The 18,935-nt window shown below is 38.2% G+C and overlaps 1 protein-coding gene across 6 annotated transcripts in view; it reads left to right on the top strand.

Annotated features, from left to right (window-relative positions):
• Positions 1-18,935, top strand: part of CCDC91 (coiled-coil domain containing 91) — a 151,843-nt gene that overhangs the window by 53,130 nt on the left and 79,778 nt on the right. The gene's annotated exons all lie outside the window — the stretch shown is intronic.

Genomic DNA, 18,935 nt, shown 5'->3' with positions numbered 1-18,935 from the left:
GAAATTGAACTTAGACAACTTTCATTTTTCTAGTGTGTCAGTATGTGGAAGTAAAAATTTTTTTTGGAACCAAGATTCCTGTCCTGACTGCTTTCTAACTGGCCTGACCTGTTTTGTGCCAGTGTATCCTAGGTTTATTTAAATGCATTGACTAATTTATGTTCAGTGTGTCACAAGTCCATTACAGCTACTGCACATCTCCACTTGTGCATTCACAGTGAGTGTGTTCAGGATGATTCATCTTTTTCTTTTTTCTATTTAATATGGATATTCTAATTTAGATGGTTGTGAAATGTCCAGATATATTTAACACTGATAAATTGGAGTTCTTTACCACCAAGCTTGCCTCATGAAGATTTTCACCGGATCTAGCTTTTGTAGAAATAGTGTCTTGTTGGATTATTGGGGGGGTAATGGAAATGCACAAAATGTTCTCAAAATTAATAAACCCATGTAGAGTAAAACTTGGAGAATGGTACTGTTAAGGCAACACTTCTAGGTCAGTTATCTGTTACTTGGCATGCACTTTCTTAAAAAATGTGGGGAACAGTGCCAAAGCAACTCCGTGTCTCTGGATCCACTTGAGTCCTGTTTGTGTTCAATGTTACATCTGAGACAGTGTAATTATTGTGAGTACTAGACCATTGCTCACTTTCGAAATACTAAATTTTAGCCAGTATTAGTCAAAATTAGTCAGTACTTTTACAAACATTTTTGTATTTCATGTTTATATACTTGGGAGAAATAAGATGCATAGCAAATGTTAGGATGATATTTTGGGAACAATTCTGAAGAATTGTCCCTTCACTGCCCTTTAACTGCTAAATCATCCTATTTGATTCATAGTTCGTTAATAAACCTCAAATGACTGCAGAATACAGCTTACTACATTGGTGAAAATTTTATTGCTTAATTAACCTATTACTTAAACACCTTTAAATTTACTTCTTCAATCTGTATTAAATTTTATTTATGTATATAGTACACACTTGGCGTTGGAACAGTTTGATCAGTTGAAACGTATAATTTGTCAAGTATTAAGCAACTTGTATAGATGTATTCTAATCTAATTCATACATTGGAGGTTAATACATACCTAAGAAAAACTCTTGTGACTTACATGTCAAAGCTAAATTTACTTGTGCATTCTCTGTTGACTTGGAAACTTCCTTATTAATTATGCTTTTAAGCTTTAGGCTCTTTTTACTTGAGTAAACTGCCAAAATTTTAATATTAGTAGCAAAATGCGTAGCATCTTAATTTCAACAAATAACTAGCGTTGGAAACTACTGCAGAGGTGTGTAACAGGTCATTTCTATATAGCTCCTGATATTGGGAAAGCAGCTACAGTGGTAAAGTATTAGTTACTGCGGTGATTACAATAGAATACAAATATAGCAACATTATATCATCAAGGTTTTAAAACGACCATCTGGTTATGAGAAACTTTAAAGGATAAAATAATGTTTGGGAGATGGGGTAGATAAGGGAAGGTAAAAGTCAGCTCTAATTATATACCAACACAACTAGATTGCTGTGCCTTTCTTTTTTTTTTTTTTTTTTCTTCAAATAAAAATATGTGTTTATAAGGTCAAAGCAGTTTTCTAGTGTATATTCTTATTTTGGATTCTGCTTACAGATAGCCATAGTGACACTAATTGCTTTTAGTTACTTCACTGTTCCTGTTCTTAAAATAAAATTTTGCTGCTGAGACTTGTATAATTTTTTTCATTAAAGGCTTAAAAGGTCCAGAACAGCATGTGACACTTAAAATAATCACGTACTTAAACTACTGAGAACTCTTTTTTACTTTTCTTGGCTAAAGTTTTATCATTTAAAGAAAACTGACACTAATGAAAACTAGAACATCTGTTCTTAAACCTGAAGGATGTTGAGATAAAACAGACTTTCCTAGTCCTATGTAATTCCTTAAAAATAAACCTATTGCTTAAATGTATTGCTAGAGAGACCATATTTTGGTTTTGGATATGCGTTACAAATTGAAGCATCCTCAAGCAAGTAATTGTTTAGGATGATCAACGTTAATTTCCAGAAATAAATACTTAAAATATGAAAATGCAAGTCTGAATGCTTAAAAAATAATCCAAGATACTATGATAAAGGACTGAGAGCAGTTTTTAATTTCTTCATGTATTATAATATTTTTCAATATATTAAGAATAGTATTAGCTAGTAATTCTGCTAATGTGGTTCTTTTTTATGTAGGGAGCACAATCCAAGTTCCTGTGCTAGGTTTTCAAAGGACTGAGGGTATTGTCTGGGTTTTGAGATATGTATTTAGAAAGAAGTGAGTGTGTCATTGAAAAGCAAACTTCCATTCATCGCTAGGTAGAGAGTTTGAAATAAAGCTACGTAACTTCAGGAAAGCTAAGAAGGAAAAACATAGTTTGATCTTATATTTTTCACTATTTCTTGCTTATTCTGGACCTCCTTTATATTCAAACTGTGTAACTGGAAAAGTAATTTTTATTATTGAAGAACCTTCTTCTTAGTGATAAAGAAGAAAAGGAGGTAGCCATTTCCATCTTTGTGAACTAAACCGTAATTTCAGGCAGTGTTTCAGTTTGTTGCCTGCTTTTGTGGCACTGTTTTATGAAATATTTTGTTTAAAAAACCCAAACCAAAAACACACCCCAAAACCCCCTAAAACCAGAAACAGCTCTTTGTACTATTTAATAACTACTATTTAAAACTGCTAAGAAGATATTCTTATTATTACAGTTGTACAATAGTGTAATTTTTGCAATTACTTCAAGTAAGAAGACACTTGATGCTTGTTTCCTTTAAGGAATATTTAATCTCATGCTTTTTATTTTTATGTAGCAGTTGCAATTTTCATTGACATTTTTCACGTCTTGAACACAAGAAAATCTGTATTAGATTATGATGAAGCTACCTGCTTCTAGGGAGATTTTTGCTCTCCTTCCTTCCTTGAGTGTTCCAGTGTTTATCAAGTATTTTTTAGTAGTATTACCACTTCCATTGGATCTGCTTCATTTGGGAACTTCCCTTTGTAAGTAGAAACAAATATAATTTTGTTTGCTAGAGGAGAACAACTCCTGGGTTTCATATGGAGTGTGATCATATCTCTGCTGCCTGGGAATTTCATTACCTGCACAGAATCTCTTGATGACCAGCCAGAAAGCAGCTGCATTCAGTTGGGGTGATGAGAAGTTGCTTCAGTGAATGGGACTTGGACCCATTGCTTATAAAGATTCATTTTATCCATGTATCACTTTGCCACATTCGATGTTATTGTTTTAAAGCAGATTAAGCAGGTTTTAGATATCCTATGTTGTTGTTACTTACTAAAAATAACGGTGACAGTGTCAACTGAGGAAAATTATTTAGGGCTTTATGGTATTCAGCCAAAAATGCAGTGGACATCTCATGTGCAGGGAGAAAGAGAATATTGTTGCTATCCTGTAACAAAACCTACAGTAATCTGAAGATATCTCATATTTCTCATAATATTTTCATGAGATAGTTGTCACATGGACGAGGGTCTAGTTGCACTTGTCCCCCTTCTTACATCAAGGTTGTCTGTCTTTACTTGCACATTCTTTTGAGAACTGAATATTTATTAAATAAAAATAGCAGCTCTTTGAGACATGTTGCAATTCCTATGACAGTATTTCATAAACTTTCAACACATTCCTATTCTGTCACCACCAATTAAATTATCTTATGTACCAATCACTGCCATGATGCATGGCAATCAATCTTCCATTGCACAATAGAAACCCAATAGTATTTTTTTAAGGAAGAAACAATTTTTTAGTCATTTTTTGATATTTTGTATTTTTAATCTCTGCTGCACTGATTTTAGGTTTTTAACTGTGGCCTCCAGTCTTTTAAATACCTTTACATATGCTTAATAAATCTGCATGTATCCATTTGAGGAAGGCTATATTCCTGCAGGATTTGCTTTCACTTTTTGAAAAGACTTTTAGCCAAGAGCCTTACTGTAAGCAATGTTTGTGCCCCTCTGAAGAGGGGAGCTGCTCAGAACAAGAACGTGTCTTAATCATGATTTTTCTCATCTGGATTAGCCAATTTGTGGGAGGTCTGACGTAGTGTAAAACACCAAGAAGTTTCAAACAAGGTTAAAATACAGCTAAAACTTTCCGTCAAATTCAGTCTTAATGCTACAGCCTTTTAAAAACTATTTACATTTTAATTTGACTTATACAACAAAGAAAGCATGAGCTTGTTTCTTCATCCCTGCCAGCTGGCTTGTAGAAAGGAACCAAGGGACTCTAGAAAGGGGTGGTGTATGTATGGTCTTAGTTTGTAGAGTTTAGAGGAAGTTATATTTGGGTCCAAATTATAATCCCTTTACATGTCCCTCTCTCTTTTTCAGCAACTGGAGGGTTCTTGCTGTTAGTATTTTGTCCTACTCTTGATTTTTTTTTTTTTTTGGGAGGGGGGTGGGGGGGAAGTGTGATCTCTGTTCTTTCTCTTTTTTTGCTGCGGGGTTTTTTGGTGGTGGTTTGGGTTTTGGTTGGTTGGTTGGGGTTTTTTTCAGCTGCAGCATATTGAATAGATTAAAGAAAGGAGCTGTGGAGAGAGTTACTCTTGTCAGAAGAAAAAATGTCGAAGATGAAAACCATGGTTTTACCATTGTTAGAGAGAAGGAGAGAGTGAGGTGGGGAAGAGTGTATTCTGGAAACAGTATAATGGCAAAGTGGCAAAAGATCTAGACAATGAATGAGTGTTAGACACAGTGATGGAAAAGTCAGTCACTGCCTCAAAGGTATGCATGTACAAGTCTTGGATAGGAGTGCAGTTCTCCAACTGAAACTATGGAAAAAGGAGACTCTAAGAAGACAAAATATTATCCGTGTTAATTCTGTTCATGTCACTTTGTCTCTATTCCTTGTTTGGGTAGGAGAGAAGTTGCTAGGCAGGTGGTTGTTTGGTTTTTTTTTTTGTCCCCAGTTTTTTCCTGTTGAAGACTTTCTGTAGTGGGAATGTTCTTTTCATATCCACGTACAGCTTCAACCAAAGTAAGTAAGTTTCAGCTGAAGGCCAGATTTGACTTAAATATTTTTTTTTTTAACGTTGTCCTCAACTTCATGTTTCATCCTTCAGTTAATACTCTGGTCTTTTGCTCTAAAAATCCTTACTCCTGTTACAAAAGAAATGTTTCTCAAAGAATCTTTCTCACAGTTGGTTTTTTTTTTTAAGTGTTGATATCATCAAGAAGTAAGTGGACTGGGTAAAATAAATCAAACAGCCACATCACTGTCAAGAATCTTGAGTTTTATTCCTCTTAGAGTACCTTTTGAAAAACACAGGTCTATGTCTGTTGTTTTCACTATAGATTTAGAATTTTGAATATTTATCTGTATGAATCTATTTGCCTTTTGTGGTCAATTTCTACAATAGCAACATTTTTTAAAAATGGATTAGATGACATAGCTTAATGATCTGTACTTTTTAAAATCTAACAGGTCTATGTGTTTTTCAATTTGCAATTAAATTAAAAACAAACAGAATAACAAAACAATTAAACCCCAACATTATCATAGCTTTTAGTTATCTATAAGTAAGGCAGTATCAATCATTGACTTTTCAGAATGTTACATCTGATGTGTTCTGGCTTAAAAAAAATTGTTGATTTTTTGAGATTTAAGAGATTTCCTTGGTTAGAGGAAGAGAATAGATTAAATATATTATCCTTCTAATAGATTAATCAGATTTTCCAATCACCCCACTCCCAAAAATGTAACTTTTCTCTGGAGTAAGTAGATTTGCTTTTAGTTCAATGATATTGGTGTTTCACAGTAAGTAAAACAGAGAAATAAACAAATGCAGGTTACAGTTTTCACTTGGGAATGCTCTTTAGATGCCTAGGTCTGTATCTAGGCTGCAAAGTGTGTGTGGGGGCGTGGTTTGTGGAGGTTTTCTTGGTGGGTTTTTTTGTTTGGTTGGTTGGTTGTTACAAATATTGTACAACTGGAACTTCACTGATGACAAGCAACTAGAGGTTGTTGTATCTTTGCTCATCAAGCCAAAGTTCTTAAACATAGTCTTAGGAATTAATACTGTCATGTCTTATCCTTATGTGTTGCTTGGAAAGGAGGGAAGCAAGACTATCCTTCTCTCACATACAAGTTTAACATCTATTTATTTTTAAGAAGTGTGAGTTTAGTCATCTCAGAGGTGGGAGCTGGTAAAAGAAATAACCAAAACCAGACTCCTACGCATCAAGCAGCACAAAAGTTGAATCGATTTTCAGGGGCCCATGTCAAATGTGCATATACAAAACATGCAATCTGGGAAGCAAGCAGGAGGAGCTAGAGCTCCATGTGCAGTGGCCAAACTATGACATTGTTGAAATAACTGTGAGCAGTTGGGGTACTTGGTGTGGCTGGATCTCTAGTATGGATGATGGATATCAGCTCATTAGAAAGGCAGGGAAGAAGAAGAGGTGAGGTTGTCATTTGTAAAAATGAGCAGCTTCAGACCACAGAGTTCAGGAGAGCAGACTGGTTTAGTTAGGTGATGAAAGAATTGGCTGTCACTGTGAGAGAGTTCTGTATCAACTCAGAAACTGAGGAAAGTCTCTGATTACTGGAAAAAGACAGGAAGGATGATGTATGGATCGAGACTTGCCAGCCTTATGGTCCTTGGGAAAATCATGGTGCATGTGCTCTTGGCAGCCATTTTTGGGCATGTAAAGGTGGTGATTGGGAATAGCCAACATGGTTTTACCAAAAGATAAATTATGCCTGACCAACCTCATTGCCTTCTGTGATGAAACACCTGGACTATGGATGAGAGGAATGCAGTGGACGCTGGATATCTTGACATCAACCTGGAGAAGAGAAGGCTTAGGGGGAACCTAATAACAGATGTCCAACACAGAATCACAGAACATCTAGGTTGGAAAAGACCTCGAAGATCATCTAGGCCAACCATTAACCTAACACTGACCGTTCTCGCCTACAAGGTTGTCATAAAAACGGAGTCAGGCAGGCTCTGCAAATATGCATAGCAGGAGGACAAGTGGACATGGTGATAAATTGAAACATGGGAAGTTGCAAGTTGGTATAAGAAAAAAAATATTTTTGTCATGAAGATAAGCTTTGGGATGTTTTAGCCAGTGAGGTTGTGAAATCTCCATCCTTGGGGGTTTTCAAGGTCTGACTGGGCAAGAATCTGAACAATCTGGTCTGAATTCAGTGTTGATCTTGCTTTCGGCAGGAGGTTCAGCTAGATGACCTCCAGAGGTTCCTTCCAACCTGAATGATTGTGTGATTTTATGATTTAATACTTTGGTCATAAACTGAGAAAAATAAATAGCCCACTCCCAGTCACTAAAGTCATAACTCAAATCCAGGGGATACTCCCCAGACTGAATTATTTGGAATATTTTACTCCAATCTGGCCTGCCTCTTTGCCAGCAAAAAGACATTAGCAATTAAGGGCAGGGCCAGGAATGCCTGAACCAAAAATCTGATTAATGCAGTATTTGAAATGTTAAACTAATCAGAGTATCAGTTACTGTAAACTTAAATCACTGTTGTATGGAATATAACATTTTTGCTGTTTTTAAATATATCTGCCTTGTTAGAATGGGAACTCATACCATGCAACATATCTATGGTCTGTGTGAGGTTTTACAGTAAGCAAAACATAGTCATTCAGAATGTGGAACTGCATGACTAGTTCCCGAAGATACACAACAAGAAGTGAGAAGGACTTCTTATAAAATCTGTGTAGCTGTGATTTGGGTACCTTTTTCTGGACTGTGGGGGATGCTTCCTTCTAGTTGGAATTTTTCTGAAGTTAGGCAACAAACCCTTTCCTTCAGAAACCATAGTAGTACTAGAGTGTCTTAAAATAAGGGATAAGTTAGTTCTCCTGCTTTCTTGATTTACTTTTTTGTTGTCTCTTGCTAAGGTGTAACTTATGTCTCTTTGGATTGTTGGGGCTTTTTTTCCCCCCTACTTCCTTAGATTAGTTATGAATTTGTCAGGTGTGTAAAACAAATAACCAACAACTTAACATTTGTTGGAAGAACAATAGAGCAGCTCACACGTCGTCCATCAAGTTCCTGGAATGTGTAGAGGACTGCTTCCTCATACAAATGTTAGATGTGCCAGTGCTGGACTTGCTACTCACAAACCAAGAAAACCTACTTTGTAATATCTCAGTTAGTGATAGCCTTAGCTGCAGTGATCACAATATTGTGGAGTTTGGGATCCTGCTGAGCACACCAAAGGTTAGTACTAAGACAAAGATTTTAGATTTTAGAGCTCTCTCAGAGCTCAGTTGGGAGGGATCCTATGGGAAGCTTCCATGGAGAATAAAGGAGCTAGCAAGTGCTGGGAGTTATTCAAGAATGCTCTCCTCCATGCACAAAAACAGTTTATCCACTTTAAAGGTAATGGAAGTAGGCAGAATGAGAGACCCCACTGACTTAACTGTGAGCTTCTGAGTCTGCTCAAAACCAAAAGAGAAGTGTACCAGAGATGGAAAAGCAGATGAATACCCACTGGGAACTACAAGGGCATTGCCAGAGTGTGCAGAGATGCAGTTAGAAAACCAAAAGCTCAGCTCGAGTTGAAATTGGCCAGAGATGTCAAAAATTACAAGAAAGGGTTCTTCAGGTACATAAACAACAAGCAGAATCAGAAGGACAGTACTAGCCCGCTGTTAAACAGGACAGATGAATTAGTCACCAACAACACGAAAAAGGCAGAGATTTTCAACACTTTCTTCACCTCTGGTTTACCATCATTGTTGGGTCCCATGCCTTGGTAACGAAAATCCAGGTCAGTGCAAACACAAGACCCACCATCAGTGAAGGAAGAGTTGGTATGTGAACTATTACAGGAGCTTGACCTCTACAAATCAATGGGGCCTGACATTATCCACCCGAGGGTGTTAAGAGAGCTGGCTGACATTGTTGTGAGACCACTCTCCATAATCTGTGAGAAGTCATGGAGGTTGGGGAATGTCCCAGAAGACTGGAGGAAGGCTAATGCTACCCCTGTCTACAAGAAGGGCTTAAAGGAGAATCCAGGGAATTATAGGTCTACCAGTCTTACTTCAATCCCTGGGAAAGTTATGGAACAAATCCTCTTGGGGGCTATCACAAGTCAAATGAAGCACGTGATTGGGAAAAGCCAGCACAGATTCACCAAGGGCAAATCGTGCTTGACAAACCTGATCTCCTTCTATGACAGAGTGACCTGCTCGGTTGATGTGGGACGAGCGGTGGACATTGTCTACCTGGATTTCTCCACAGCTTTTGATACAGTTCCCCACAGCCGCCTCCTCGAGAAACTGATGCGTTACGGTCTGGACAAGTGGTGTGTGTGGTGGGTGGGGAACTGGCTGACAGGCCGCACGCAGAGGGTGGTGAGAAATAGTTCTTCAAACCAGCAACCTGTCACAAATGGGGTCTCCCAGGGATTGATATTGGGTCCAACGCTGTTTAATATCTTAAGTGGGTGATGGGATCAAGCGTAACCTGATGAAGTTTGCTGATTATACCAGACTGAGTGAGGAAGTGGAGAGCCACCTGTGGGAAGACCTGGATAGGCTGGAAGAATGGGCTAACAAGGGCAAGTGTAAGGTCTTGCACCTGGGAAAATATAATCTAGGAGTGCAGCACGGGCTGGAATCTACCTGGTTGGGGAACAGCTCTGTGGAAAGAGACCTGGGAGTCCTGGTGAACAAGCTCAATAGAAGTGACCAGTATGCTGCAGTGGCAAAGAAAGCCAGTGGGGTACTGGGTTGCATCACCAGCAGAGACAAATAAGTCATTACCCCACTCTACTCAGCGCTTGTTAGGCCACACCTGGTATACCGTGTTCAGTTTTGGTCCCTGCTATATAAAAAAAATGTGGACAGGCTGGAAAGGGCCCAGGGAAAGGCCACAAAGATGATCGAGGGACTGGGCAGCCTGCCATGGGAGAAAAGGCTGAGAGAAGTGGGTTTGTTCAGTCTTGAGAAGAGAAGGCTTAGGGGAGACCTTATTACCATGTTCCAGTATTTAAGGGGTGGCTACAAAGAAGGTGGAGACTCCCTTTTTACAATGAGTCACACGGAAAAGATGAGGGGTAATGGGTACAAGTTACTCCTGGGAGATTCCGACTGGACACAAGAGGAAAATTTTTCACAATGAGAACAATCAGCCACTGGGATAATCTCCCCAGGGAAACAGTGGATTCCCCAACATTGGATGCTTTTATGATTCAGCTGGACAGGGCACTGGGCCATCTTGTCTAGACCGTGCTTTTGCCAAGAAAGGTTAGACCAGATGATCCTTGAGGTCCTTTCCAACCTGGTATTCTATGATGCTATGATTAATCTAGAAATTTACAATTTGATAGTTCTCTGGATGCAATGTTGGAGTAAGTTGCAGATGCAGTTTACATTCTGAGTTGGGCAATGTTGTCTAACTGACAAGTGTTTGATTTTATTTCATAAACCTCTTTTCTCTTGAACAACAAGGTCAAAAGAAGCTTGTTTTGCAGATCTTCAGCTGAGCCAGTCTGTATAAGGCTTTGATGTCATTTTCTTCAGTACCTGTTTTACTTCTATTTGTATTATTCCTGATGCTCAGTTTCCCAAACTGTTTTTCATTTTGTATTCTGATCTAAATTCTCGTCACCTTTCTAATGAAACAAATACAACAACTTGATGAAAAGATGATTTTTTGTGTCTTTGGTTGTCCTGCAAGTTCTGTCATTTTGTTCAACTTGCATATCCTACCAATCACAGAATCATCTAGGTTGGAAAAGACCTTGAAGATCATCCAGTCCAACCATCAACCCAACATTGCCAGTTCCCAACTCCACCAGATCCCTCAGCGCTGGGTCAACCCGACTCTTCAACCCCCCCAGGGATGGGGACTCCACCACTTCCCTGGGCAGCCCATTCCAACGCCCAACAACCCGTTCTGTAAAGAAATGCTTCCTAATATCTAGTCTAAACCTTCCCTGGTGCAATTTGAGGCCATTCCCTCTTGTCCTATCACTTGTTACTTGGTTCAAGAGACTCATCCCCAGCTCTCTGCAGCCTCCTTTCAGGGAGTTGTAGAGGGCGATGAGGTCCATTCATCCATTGTCTTCAGGAAACAAACAAAAAAGCATTCGTAGCCCTGAATAAATATGGCAACCACTTTGTGTTGGAGCTGCTTTGCTTGTACGTTGATGGGAAAATAGCTGTTGATCAGCTGGTTTTCAGATAGTATGTCTGCTTGGGAGTATTTTTAGTGTTCCAAAATGTATTTACAAACCGGAAAAGGAGTTAAGATTGGAAGAAGAGGTTTGCTTCATGAGCTTTTATTAAGAGACAGACAAAGAAAATAGTTCATATTCTGAAAATGAAAAGGAGATTCAAATATAAAGATGTAACTTCTTTTTCTGTTGATTTTGTAATAAATAGGATTAATTACATTATACTTCAACTTTTTTCTATACTGCAAAAACAAGGAAGGAAGAAAACAATTTGTTCTTTTACTACATTGGAAAAAGTTCAAAGATATGTTAATCTTAGAGTCTTTACATACAATGATGCCATGAGTTGTTACTTTAGATCTTTTAGAATTTTATCTTAAGTTTTAATTCATGCTTAAAGTGCCTTAAGCATGCCTGCATGCTTTTGAAGCTATTGGTCTGAGTGTCAAGTTTCTTTGTAGTCATCTTGGGTTTTAAACATACATGAAGAGACTAAAGCTATCCTCTAGGAATGTGCTACGAACATCATTATGAAAATTGAATTTGCATTATTTAAATTAGTTATATTTCTAAAACATATGTTGATGACTTCTCAAAGGTTAATAAAGCTGCAGATGAAAATGTTAGCAATTTTCAGCACAGAAGGTATCTTTAGTTCAATTATGGTTTTGTTAATATAAATGATGATTTTGGTTACTGTGAGGTTTGAAGTTTCATATGTTTGAAACAAGGCATAAAATGTTGTATCCAGAATAAATATTGGAAAACAGCATATATGCTGTAGTGAACTGTAGGCAATGGGTCCTGTGGAAGAGTTCACCTGTGATAGGTCTATAAATCTGCAGCACCCACTGTTGTTTGCTTTGTATTACAATAGCAAGTTCTTTTTAACACTTTCTGTGGAGAAGTTTTGAGGGAAAACAAGTAGCCTCATGATTAGTACCAAGTAGCTTAGAGCTTGGTAAATATGATTGTGGTTCACAGAATGACTGAGGTTGGCAGGGATAGTATACTATAGTACAGTAATACATGTATACTAATATATTTTAAAATATATGTAACATATGAAATTGTGTTGGGTGTTTTACTGGCTTCAGTATCAGTAGCTATTGATGACAGCTGGCAACCCTTTCCAAGGTAATATTTTGTTCTTTATGAACAATGGTGGAATTTAATTTAATCTGAATACTGATGCTTTTGAGATAAGGCATGAGAATGTCCTAATGAAGCTAAGAATTCCTTTCACGCTTACTGTGTTGTTTAATGGACGCATTCTTTTTTGTCAGCTTCCCTGGGATTATTTTCCTATTTGCTCTCTCTTCTTTGTTTTCTCTTGCTATTAGGTTCCATCATTTAGATTTTGTGGGGAAGTAAGAAAGCATCAGTGCCATAAGATGCCCTGTCACAGTTCACAGACTCACAGGATGGTTTGGGTTGGAAGGGACCTTAAAGATCATCTAGTTCCAACCCCCCTGCCATGGGCAGGGACACCTTCCACTAGACCAGGTTGCCCAAAGCCCTGTCCAACCTGGCCTTGAACACTGCCAGGAAGGGGGCAGCCACAGCTTCTCTGGGCAACCTGTGCCAGTGTCTCACCACCCTCACAGTAAAGAATTTCTTCCTTACATCTAATCTAAATCAACCCTTTTTCTGTTTCAAAACTGTTACCCCTTGTCCTATCCCTACAATCCCTGATCAAGAGTCCGTCCCCGCTTTCCTGTAGCCCCTTTAAGTACTGGGAGGCCGCTCTAAGGTCTCCCTGGAGCCTTCTCTTCTCCAGGCTGAACCCCCCCAACTCTCTCAACCTGTCCTCACAGGGGAGGGGCTCCAGCCCCCCGAGCATCTTCGTGGCCTCCTCTGCATCCACTCGAGCAGGTCCGTGTCCTTATGTTGGTGCCCCCAGAGCTGGACCCAGGACTGCAGGGGCGGTCTCATGAGAGTGGAGTAGAGGGGGAGAATCTCTTCCCTTGATGTGCTGGCCACACTTCTCTTGATGCAGCCCAGGACACGGTTGGCTTTCTGGGCTGCGAGCGCACATTGCTGGCTCATAGTGAGTTTTCCATCCACCAATACCCCCAAGTCATTCTCCATAAGGCTGCTCTCAATCCACTCATCACCCAGCCTGTATTTGTGCATGGGATGCCTCAACCCATGTGCAGGACCTTGCACTTGGCCTTGTTGAACTTCCTGAGATTTGTATGGGCCAGGTCTCCCATTTCCTTCTGGAGAGGGCCCATGTTTTCCCTACTCTTCCTTTTATCACCAGTGTACCTATAGAAACTTTCCTTGTTGCCCTTGATATCCCTGGCCAGATGTAAATATGTCAGGCCTTTGGCCTTCCTAACCTGATCCCTGGCTGCTTGGACAGTTTCTCTGTATTCCTCCCAGGCTATCCATCCTTGCTTCCACCCTCTGTAGGCTTCCTTTTTGTCTTTGGGCTTGTCCAGGAGCAACTTGTTCATCCATGCAGGCCTCCTTTTTTTTTTTTTTTTTTTTCCTGACTTCCTCTTTGTCGGGTGTCATAGTTGTAGTTGTAGCTCTATCCCAAAGGAGTTACTATCTATATAATGTTTTAGAAACCTGAAGGCAGTCAGAGAAGGCTTCCTGAGTCAAATGTATTGTTCTATTTACCATATCATAGAGTTTTACTAGCAAAATGTATATTAATACTAAGAACACTTAGTATGTATTAACAGATTGTTCTGCATGTGCATTAGCTCTTCTTTTTCTTGTTTAATGTCCTCCTCAGTGGAGAGTGTCTGTATTTACATCCTGTAGAATAAATGAGCAGATATAAACTGTAGTTGTTCTTCACACAATATTAAGGTCTTAAATGTGGCAGGATAGAGATCCATCTTATACACTGCAAATACTTGAAGAATTTAGTTACATGTGGTATGGGAACTATAATTATGTTTCAGTTTGGGGCATGTTCAGGCTCTTCCATACTGTTTCCTTTACATAGTTTTTCACATTTAATCAGTCATAACGTCTCCCAGCAGACTGTTCTATTCACACTCACTCAGCTCTGGCTCAGCTCAGTTCTAACTCAGCAGGAAATGTCCTCACCACTATATTAGGAAGTTGTTCATGAAAATTTGCTTGCTACCTCACTTCATTATTCACTTCAAAGTCATCTATTGTTGTATACTCCAGGTAGCAATGATATTTCCTTGGATAAAATAAGTGGTAGCATGTCCTTGGTTCTTGTGGTGAGCTTAAGGCTGTGCATGCTGCATGTTCTTTTGGTTATATAGGGAAATCTGAAATCTTTCTTCCCTTCCTATAAAAATGTTTATCTTTAGCTTCTCACTGTATCTTTCACTAGGATGTGTTGGTGGTGATATTATCCATGTGAAATTACTTACTTTGCTGTAGACCTTGAGGCACTCCTGTGTCTTAGTTCTGGAGAGCTCACATTCTTATTTCACAGGAACAGAAATAGTGACCCATCTGTATTTTATATACAATAGCACACTCTAGTGTGTATATTAATTAGCCATTATGGATTGATTCTCATCATGTTTAACTCAAATTTTCAGTGATTTAGTACCATTGTGTTCAGTAATATTATTTTTTCTCTATATTTGGGTAAATAGGAGGAAAAGTATATCTTCAGATGAGAAGTTGCCAGTTTCTTAACAGAATCATTATGATACTAAATTTTATTTATTATTTTTCAAAATGATGCTTTGAAAGAAAAAAAGAGCTGATAATTTTTGTGGTGAGGAAAATTTTGATGAATGTAAGAATTTAGTCCAATACGAAGAGTCTTAATGACGTAATTGTATACAGCAAAACTGTGCAAAGTGGATTTGAAATATGTCTTCTAATTTAGTTGCCAGCAGGGAACTACGGTTTGCCTTTTTTGCATCAGTACAGAAATTAGGAGGGAAGAGAGTACATCACTTCCTAAGATGTTGGCTTGGACTTGCAGCTAATTCTGAAGATGCCACAGCCCTACAGAAGATAGAAGAAATGGTGTTTAGTGTTGTGGACTGATTATTACCCAAATATACTTTGATACGTCGCCGTTTACTTCCTTTTCAGGTGGCTGTGTTTGGTGGCCCTAATTTGCAGTATCAAGTCTCATTTTTTGGCTGCTGTTTTTGATACGTGTTGGGAGCACTGACACAAAATAATTTTTCTAAGCATCCACTTTTTATAATGAAAAGAATTGCAGTTGCTTTGAGTTAGATGAGAAGAAAGTGAGACAGCCCGTACCTTTTTCTTCCCTTCTTGTGTAAGCTTTCATTTATTGCTGTTACAGTAAATCTGACGTGCAGGCATGCCAGAGTGGAAGGTTTGTAGGGGACCTGTGCAGTGTTTGTGAGTGTCATGCATTTTTTCCCCAACAGTTCAAGACAGTCTGCCTCTTAAAAAGTTAGCAGAAAAAGGATAAGTATATAAAAGGATATTTAAGGATAAGTAACTATAATGAAATAAAATAAGTTTGAGGTCTTTACTCTCTCTTCTTCCCCCATCAGGCCTCACAAATCCTCTTATTGTGGATCTTACATAGTACTCTGTTGAGAGGTGTTACCCTTACACTTCCCAGTATGTACAAACACATGCTCTGCATTTCTGTCAAAATGTCGGATGTTAATAAAGAACCCTGTTTAAACTGTTTATGCTAACAATGGTTCACTTAGACTGAAATGATTTAGGAAGCAATTCAGTAAAAAAATCTAAAAGAAATGCTAATGCAGTTGGCAGGCAGTGACAAGCAGCTGGATGGAGGCTGGTCAGTAACCTTTCCTGCTGTCACAGCCACTTCAGAAGGCTTCTCTGCCCAACGGCATCCTTGGGAACTGCACCTCTCGGAAGCTCACCAGGCATTTGGATCCATCTGCCTCTACAGTGGTTTGATTCACAGGGGCCTAACAAAAGAAAAGGAGAGTCTGGAGTCACTTGGATTTTAGATTGTAAGAAAACTTTCAAAGTTCGATCCTCTTCTCGTCCTTATCATTCAAGTTTTATTGGATATATTTCTGAAGGCACATACGTTTGCTAGCATTAAAGCATGTATCCTTATGCATAAATTATTCACAATGACATGTTTCCTCATATGAGAGTCACAGAATGGAAAAAATAGAAACATTGGTAACCGTTGAGCAATGAGTCGCCTGTTACTTTCATACAGTATCCATAAAGAATGCCTCATGCTCTCTGGAATGATTGTCAAGATTTTGATCACAAAATAAAATATACCCCTCTGTCTTCCAAATTTATGTTTAATTACTGTCCTTGTTCTGATGTGAGCTTCTGTCCATCACAAGGAGAAGGAGTGAAAGTCCTCTGAAGATTATTTTACTTAAATTTCAAACTTCTCAACTCATGTTTGATTCCTTTCTTAAAAGCATTTATTGAAAAAAAGAAGGGAACAACAACATTCTTTAAAAACCTCTCCAAAGTCTGGCAAACCATGCAGGAGAATTCTACAAGAGCCAAGAAGCACAAAAATTCTTACCTGTTTGATAGGAAATCTGAATATTACATTTTAATTTCAGGTCTACACCATTCAGAACTTTTCACAGAACTTCCCTTTTCTTTCTCACAAGCAGAGTAATAGTTCTAAGAGTAGTTATGTCAATTCATTGAACTCATTTTCCTATGGAAAGTACACATTTTATCGAGGATTTGTGAAGAACTGACATGACCCTTGTTCATCAAATCAGTATGCTGCTGTTCTTGGAATGTTGCTGTTGTGTTCATAGCCAAGTCATGAAACTCAGGAACTTTTATGTATCTTCATTGTTAAACAGTGAATCAATGCATACACTACCAAAATGTATTACTTAAAGTGAATTTGGGTCTTTTTCTTATTGGATATTAAAAGGACCAAGCACACATTCTTTTGAGTGCTGTATCTATAAGATTTTGAAACAATATTTTACAGACTTTCAGAAGAAAAGGCCGCCTATCCTCAAAAGAGTTGAAATGCATCCTTACAAGTTAAAAGAACTAAACTTATAGGCCTGCTGTCTTAGCTGAAAAATCTTGCAAATAGACACAGAAAAAAAGGCAATGTAGTGTTCATCAGGCTGGATGAAGCCCTTACTTGGAGGGAGCATTGCAAGGTGACCTTCAACTTTTTGTCTGTGTGCTTGTAATAATGGCCTTTCGTTCTCTCTTCTACCTCTGTTGTAGAAATTGATTGCTAGACCTGACCCAAGCAAAACTGATGCCTTACTATTAGTTCTTTACTAATGAATATTTTCCTTTACTCTAGGAGATATTTTAAGAAAGTAAGTACTCTAAAATGCATTGGATGGAATCTTCATGTAGGTAGTTAAACCTTGGTGTTGATGCTTCAACTTGTGTTACCAGTTTGCATTTAGTACATGACAGGTCACTAATTCTGAAAAACTTGAGCATGCATTATAAGAGGACAAACTGCATTTTTTGCTGTGTGTCTTGATTTGCCTGTTAATGCTACTGAGAGGTGCTGTACTTTTTCCGGAATGAAATATGTTACTTCCTTGGTCAACACGCTTGATCCACTATGTCTCATTGTTGCATTCAAGGTAATTCTGACAGGTCTAAGATGGAAATCTTACTGTTTTCATTTGCTTTTCTCAATTAAAGGCTTTTCTCAACACGCAATGCCTTTCTCTTCAGTTTTGGTTTTGTTGGTTTGGGTTTTTTTCAGCTAGAATACTTAACGACCATTAACTCCCTCTTTCTATATAATTCGCTTTTCATGTTTGTGAATCCAGGATATGCTACTATAGTAATTACATTTTTCTTACTTTTTTCCCCCATGTTCACTTTTCACAGGGAACATATTTGTTAATGATTTGTGAAGTTTTGGAGCTAAGCACTGGATCACATTTTCCCTCCTTATACCAATTCTGTAGTCTTGTACTGTAAAAATATTTCTAGCTCAGCACTTCTTTTTTTCCATATGTAACATCTGAGTTTAACTAGTTTGTGGTGCATCACAATGTGATTAAACTGATGTACCCAGATGTGCATTGTTATCTGATGCAGTAGTTTATTTACACGTCAAAATAGTTCCATCTTCAATTCTGCTTCAAATCAGTTTTTCTTGCAGGGCTTCACAAAAAAAAAAACCAAACCAGTTGTATTCAAGAGAATATGAATGCCTTATTATATTTGGGCCAATGATAAGAAGTTTGCTTAGCTATAATTTCAGACTTTTTGCTAAGATGGCCCTTGCAGGAGAAAGGAACTGAATGACAGAGCGGAAACCTCTAATCAAATATAGAGTTACAGACAGATTAATTGATTTTTAATGGTGTTATATGGCCTTTCATAATAAAGTTGAGCATGGTTTGTTAGACACTAAGTTTTGCTTATTTCAAACATACAGATCTTAGAAAACATAGAATTGTATTAATGAATTTCAACTTGAATTCCACCCAAAAAGCAATAAACATGTAGTGTAAGGTGTGTATGGTTTGCCCTGATGAATGTCTTTCTGCTTTCTGCATCAGTTTTCCAAGCTGATTTAAAGCACCTATGATGTGCTGTACTAGCTAATTTATGAACAGATCCCTGAAGCAAGGAATGAAGGAGGAGGGAAAGTTTTTCATCTTCTTACCAACTGGTGATTTGAAAAAGTGGTGCTGCTTACTGATAAGCATGAAATGCTGATGAGAATCTAATGGTGTTCACATTGCAGACTGAGACAGCAAACCACAGGCAAGCATTTTCACATAAAGGCAAAAATATTAGAATGTTCCTGTC

The sequence above is a fragment of the Strix uralensis genome, chromosome 5 (genome assembly GCF_047716275.1).
Source record: "Strix uralensis isolate ZFMK-TIS-50842 chromosome 5, bStrUra1, whole genome shotgun sequence".
Taxonomy (NCBI): domain Eukaryota; kingdom Metazoa; phylum Chordata; class Aves; order Strigiformes; family Strigidae; genus Strix; species Strix uralensis.
Note: the sequence above shows the minus strand (reverse complement) of the source record. Positions and strands in the feature narration are given on the sequence as shown.